The sequence below is a fragment of the Bidens hawaiensis genome, unplaced genomic scaffold, assembly GCF_021521415.1.
Source record: "Bidens hawaiensis isolate Kalapana, Puna unplaced genomic scaffold, B.hawaiensis_p1.1 tig00041707_1, whole genome shotgun sequence".
NCBI lineage: Eukaryota > Viridiplantae > Streptophyta > Magnoliopsida > Asterales > Asteraceae > Bidens > Bidens hawaiensis.
The window spans coordinates 60550-67570 of record NW_027505734.1 but is presented as its reverse complement, the minus strand read 5'-3'; the positions used below and the strand labels follow the sequence as shown (position 1 = coordinate 67570).

Sequence of the window (7021 nt, the reverse complement as noted above, 5' to 3'; positions counted from 1 at the left end):
ATTTGGACTTCCAGAAACTAGACTTTGCATGCAAATGAATTCAATGGGGAGTTGAATTGATTACATTTCGAAGAAACTGGTTTGTTGCCACATATTTCAGCAAAGGAAATAAAAGATATCATATTTATATAAACACATGGCTAACCAAAAGCAAAAAAAAAACCTTTTAAAAGCTGAAAAGTCTCATTGTCACATTTGATTGTTTGAATCACTATAACATCCATGTACCATCAATAATTCATATCATCTTTTTTTTTTTTGCCAAAACCTTATATTAATTTAGATTTGTGTATACACAAAACGTTTGCGTATTTATACTCGCATAACTTATAGTTTATATATTCTTATCTGACTAAACTATTAACATGCGAGTAAAAGTAGATAAACAAACTCATTTCTATTGTAACATTATAGCAATTTCACACATAACTATTACACACGCGACTATAAAATCGCGTATCTACTATGGTACTATTACTATACATTCATTTGGTATTTGAGATCGCTAACATGAGAAATAATGTGTAAGAATGATCTCTTTGCACACATCACGTACATTTCACGAGTAACCTAATATATCGGGAAAACAAAAAAACTAAGACCCTAATACCTTACACTTTTAGGACTAGAAGATCTCTTCAGTTTCTTGATAGCTAGTGACATAACTTTCTTTCTTGAGAAGAGGTGCGACGTCAAACTCTTCTCGTCCTTGTTTCATCTCTTCCGGGAGTTGATCAAGCGGGTTGCATCTTCGAAGAATCTCGAGAACGTCCTTCATTGACGGTCTGCTTGATGGTAATGTGCTTGTGCATATGAGTCCTAACTTGAACACAGTGCTCATTTCCTCCATGTAACCATTGATTTGTGGATCTAAAGCCCCGGCCACGGAATCACCTTCTCCATAGTGCTTCCATGCCCATTCGGCGAGGTTTAAATCTTCGTCTCCTTCGTTTGCTTCTCGGCCTGTCACGAGTTCAAGTAGTACCACGCCGAAGCTGTATACGTCTATCCTTTCATTTATTCTTGTTGTGTAAGCGTACTCTGCAATCAAACATGTTGACTTTTAATTAAGGGAGTGGATTTTGACATGACATAGTACCTAACATTAGGTAAACGGCCGGGCGGGATCAAGGTTAACCTGTTTAATTATGTACTTATTTTAAGCCGTGTTATGTCATGCTTAAACTGATAGGACAATTTATAACTAATGTTACAAGATTAAAAAAAATAGGAAAATCCCAATAATATTCAATTTGACCAATATAGTTATCAATATATCATTGACTTTTTAAAGTTATGAAAATAGCCATTGGACTTTTTCTTAACAATTTTCAATAATGTCAACTCATAACATGCCGCCATGTGTCAACACCCTGCGTCACGACGCAATAGACGGAATCTGTTGCGCCAATTTTCTCGGCTGCCACGTTGTAGCGGACTACAATCTACTGCACCAAACACATCACACATGCCGCAGCATAATATATTTTGTGTTAAATCACTTAAATGGGTCATGTGCTTGATTACTAGTGAAAACTCATATCGTTTTCGGATAAATATTTGACATGAACTCTGGGTTCGTGTTTAACACGCTAACTATAATGATCAAACAAAGTAAACTAAACCGAATTAAGATTAAAAGTCAAAGGAGTGATAGGAAAGAGTTCTTACCAGGAGCAAAATAACCCATTGAGCCAACGACGTTAGCCATGCCACGCTCACCAGGCTTCGGCTTTTCCAAAATCTTCGCCAGTCCAAAATCAGCAATTTTCGCGTTGAATTCAGAATCCAACAAAATATTACTCGACTTCACATCTATATGCACAATAGGCGGCGAACAATCATGATGCATGTAGCACAGCCCTTGCGCTGCACCAGTTGCAATATGCAATCGCCTCGGCCAGTCCAATAAAAACCTGGAACCAAACCGGGCTCAGGTTTCCTCTTCTTCCCATGTAACCATTTATCTAGACTCTGGTGCACCAAGTACTCGTAAACCAACAGCTTTGAGTTCAAACTCAACAAACAACATAACAGTTTCACTATATTCGAGTGACGAATCGAACCCAATATTTGAACCTCGGACGTAAACTCATTCTCCTGAGTTTGATCCACCTTTTTATTATTCCAAATCCGCTTAACCGCAACATAACCTCGTGGTGGACCGACCTCAATCCGGTACACTTTGCCCGCACCACCGGAACCAATCACATTACTTTCATTCATGCATGATAATATATTTGTTTCAGTGAAATCCATCTTATGGAATGAGGTTAGTTTCCACGTGGTCCGTATTCGCTTCGGTTTCTTGTTCTGGTGATCTCTAAACACGAATAACGTAAACAGGATGGCTGCGAGCAGCACGAATGCCGATAGGATGGTGATCATGGCTATGATTTTGGGTGAGATTTTTTTTTCGTGTGAGTTCTTCGGATAACAGTTATTTAAGTTGGAGATTAGTGAATCGGAACAAAGGTTCGGATTGTTAACGAAACTGTTTTGATAAGCCATGTTATCGAAAGATTTAGGGATTTTTCCGGTAAGTTTATTCGAAGAAAGATTCAAACTTGTCAACCGGAGATTCCCCAACACCGACGGTATTTCACCCGAAAATTGGTTTTCGGATAAATCGAGTTCTAACAGATCCTGTAACGAACTGATCGACGATGGAATCGAACCCGAGAGATTGTTCCGTGCAAGATTCAAATCGGTTAACGCTTTCCAGTTCTTAAACTCCGTCGGAAGCTCACCTGAAAGCGAGTTTCCATCTAGGTAAAGCACGGTTAACTCCGACAAAGTAGTAAACTCCGGTGGGATTTCGCCCGAAAACATATTATTACTAGCTTTGAACACATTAAGCTTCCCCCAAGTAGCAATCTCCCGCGGAATCTCACCGGAAAACTTATTATCACTAATCTCCAATCTAGACAAATTCCAATTAACCTTACTCGGAAGCTCACCGGAGAATTGGTTACCGGAAAGCCTCAAACTTGAAACATTCTTTAACATCCAAACACCAGCCGGAATCTCACCGGAAAACTTATTATCATACAATTGTATCGCAGTAACCCTATCGCAACTTTCGAAAGACTTCGGCAACTCTCCGGTGAGATTATTAGCAAAAGCAATCACTCCGGTCAAAACCCCACCGGCACACAAATTCTCCGGCAACTTTCCGGTGAGTTGGTTATCGGAAACCTCAAAAGATTCAAGCTTGGAGTGGAGACCAAACTCCGGCGGAATATCTCCGGTGAGATTATTTCTAAACAATCTAAAAACCCTCAACGCCGGAAGCTTGGCAACACTCGCCGGAATCTCGCCGGAGAATTTATTCGAATATAAATTAAAAACCTCAAGGCTTTTTAATTTACCAAAATCTTGTGAAATTGAGCCGGTCAAAGTATTCATTGAGATATCAATTTCAGTCTAATTCGTTGACTGAACCACCACCGGAAGTTGACCAGACAAATTATTCTTATACAAGAACATTTGATTTAAACTCGGTAATAAAAATAACCCAGAAGGTATTTCACCTTGTAAATTATTTAAACTCAAATCCAGTAACTCAAGTTTGACCAAATTAGGCAACGATTCCGGTATTTGACCGATTAAATTACTCGCCGGCATCCATGACGTCTTTAAATTATTAAGCTTACCAAACTCCGGCGGTATTACCGGGTTAAAAAACCCGTTATAAGCTAACCCTAACGTTTCAAGATCCGTTAAGTTTCCGATTGATGAAGGTATGCTTCCGTTGAATAAGTTTTGGTACAGCAGTAACGACGTTAACGCCGTTAAGTTTCCGATGGCCGGCGGTATGTCTCCGGTGAAGTTATTACTTCCAAATTCCGCCGTTTTGAGGTGAATTAGCTTGTCGATATCTTCCGGCAAGGCTCCGACGAACATATTCATCGAGATATCGAGTTCAATTAGGTTTGAACAGTTGTAGAACACCCTAGGGAACTCACCGCCGATGAGATTATCGTGTAAATTCACTGTTTCGAGGTTTACAAGGTCGCAGATGAACGGAGGGATGGAACCCATGAGTTGCTTGCTCGGAAGTTGAAGTTCGGTGACGGAGTTTTTCCGGCAGAGGATCTCCGGCCATGTGCATGGTGATGACGTGGCGTTCCAGTGGGCTAGCGTTGGTGGGTCCGACCAGGTTTGCTTGAGGTTAAGGAGAATTGATCGTTCGGAAGCTGAGAACTGTTGTGAGTTTACGCCGGAAGTGAGAATAATGAAGATGAAGATGGTGAGGAGGTGTGGTGACGTCATTTTCCGGTGAGGGTTTGTGTTACCGGGAAAACATAATGTTTTTTGTTGTTATTGGATTGTGATTGTTATAATAATAATATAAGATGGCACGTTTGATTATTATTATTATTTTGATGTTGGCCCGGCCAGCCGGTTTAAATGTTGGTAGATTAGATATAGGACCCTATGGTATGTGCTTATTTACTATTCTACCACTTTAAAGTGCTACAGTGTATCAGTACATGTGTCACGTCGTATAATCTAGGGGATAAAGGACAAAGTCTCGTACACGTATGGGAAGTTATATTTGAACATCATTCTTTTCGTTTTATACCGAATATATATTGTGTGCACGGTAATGGTATGGAAGTGTTACACCTGCAAGCGGACATGTCTATACGAGTGTCGAGTCGTATAGGCAATGACGTCTTGTATCGTACGATAGGCATATAGTTCTTCGTGACTCGTGTATTAACTATATGAGTATGGTTGTAAAATCCTGTTTATGTGCCGATTAATCGCTATTTGGCCAAAATCAACCAAAATTGACAATTTTTTTTATATAAAATTTGGCATATATGTGTGTATTTTGAAATGGTCGCATATCAATTGTAATGTGATTAATGCCTATTAATTCTGATTAATCGTTTTGCGCCTAGATACTTCTACACTGCATATTTGCCTTGTATATGTAAATAGGCATTAAGTTGAATGAGATCTTCTATTCATGAAATGGAATATATATACAGAGAAGTCTCAACAATAAATGAGACAAATAAGGAAGCAATATTATCTACAAAGTACAAATATAATATACACAATATTCTACAAATATAGTCACGTTAATAGCCCCCCTCAGTTGGAGCGTTAGATGGACGATGCTCAAACTGGATTTGAATCTTTGAAAAAGTTGTCGGGGGAAGACCTTTAGTGAAGATGTCCGCATATTGGTAATCTGCGGGAACATGCAAAACACGAACGGAACCAACACGAACCTTTTCCCTAACGAAGTGGATATCGATTTCAACATGTTTGGTTCGTTGATGATTAACCAGATTTTGAGTCAAGTATACGGCCGAAATATTATCACAATAAACGACAGTGGCGTGTTTTGTGGGTAAATGTAGTTCAAGAAGTAAGTTGCGAATCCAACTTGTTTCAGCAACCGCGTTTGCTACGCCTCGGTATTCCGCCTCGGCGCTAGACCGTGATATGACAGCCTGGCGTTTTGATGACCACGATATAAGATAACTTCCCAGAAAAACACAATAGCCCGATGTGGACCGACGTGAGTCGGGACATCCCCCCCAATCTGCGTCAGAGTACGCGATTAAAGATGTATTTTTAGACGGGGTAATGTGTAAGCCATGATTTAAGGTTCCTCTAAGATATCGTAGGATACGCTTCAAAAAATTGAAATGAGGTTCACGCGGATCGTGCATAAAGAGGCATACCTGTTGGACCGCGTAGGCAATGTCGGGCCGAGTAAATGTTAAATATTGTAATGCGCCGGCTAAGCTACGGTATAAGGTTGCATCGGGCAATGGATCACCAACTGAAGCACTTAGTTTGGAGTTAGTATTTGTGGGTGTTGAGCATGGCTTGCACGTAGTCATGTTTGCGCGGGCTAGTAAATCGGCAGCATATGATTCTTGAGATAAAAATAGGCCACCGTTGCGACTTTCAACCGAAATCCCAAGAAAATGGTGGAGTTTTCCCAAGTCGGTCATGGCGAATTCCCGTGATAGAGAAGAGATAATCTGATGTAATAGCTTGTCATCTGATGCGGTCAAGATTATATCATCAACGTATAAAAGAAGATAAGCCATGCGGTTTCCGTTATGATAAACAAATAATGACGAGTCACTTGTGGTGCTACGAAAACCTTTGCTTATGATGAAATTTGCAAACCATTGATACCACGCCCTTGGTGCTTGTTTAAGCCCATATAATGATTTCTGTAATTTGCAAACATGTTTGGGCTTGTTCGGGTCAGTAAATCCGGGTGGTTGAAACATATAAACCGTCTCTTGAAGGTCCCCATGTAAAAACGCATTCTTGACATCCAATTGATGGATGGACCAAGAACGGGATACGGCATGGCTAAGGACCGTGCGAATGGTGGTCACGGGAATCACAATCCACGCCGACCTGTTGACTTTTCCCGTTAACCACCAATCTTGCTTTGTGACCCATTGGCATTAAACTTGTGGCGAAAAAGCCACATACATCTTATGATATTAGCATCAGTAGGTCTAGGAACTAATTCCCAAGTGTTGTTATCTATTAAAGCTCGAAATTCATTGGTCATAGCAGCATGCCATTTTGGATCGTTTAGGGCGGTTAAGTGAGACTTTGGAAGGGGATGGTTGTGGCGTGAAGATTAAGAGGGAGTCGAGGTTTGAGAATCCCGTGTTTGGAGCGGGTGGTTATGGAATGTGACGGTGGCGGAGGGGGTGGGTTTTGTGAGGAGGTACTGTTGAGTGAATTGGTTGGGTGGTGGGTCTCAGTAGGTGAAGTGTTGGGGCGATTGGACTATATGTGGGTTATTTTGTGGTGTAGAGCTGGGTGTAATTGTGACATTGGGGTTTGTTGGAGTTGTGGAATTTATAGTGGAAGTTGCGGAAGGTGGTGGAGTTTGGAAGAGCATTGGGGATGGGTCCGGATCAAATAGGGAATAGTCATGTGGAGTATTTTTGGAGGGAGTGGCAAAAGGAAAAGTTTGTTCATCGAACGTAACATGACGAGACAGAATAATTTTACCCGT

General features: G+C 40.6%; 1 pseudogene across 1 annotated transcript; it reads right to left on the bottom strand.

Moving 5' to 3' along the window:
* Positions 1 to 496: 496 nt before the first annotated feature.
* Positions 497 to 4373, bottom strand: LOC143615027 (uncharacterized; annotated as a pseudogene). Its single transcript, XR_013150396.1, has 2 exons — positions 1672 to 4373; positions 497 to 1041 (listed from the first exon to the last, which is right to left on the bottom strand). The product of XR_013150396.1 is annotated as an uncharacterized LOC143615027 (transcript).
* Positions 4374 to 7021: the final 2648 nt, after the last annotated feature.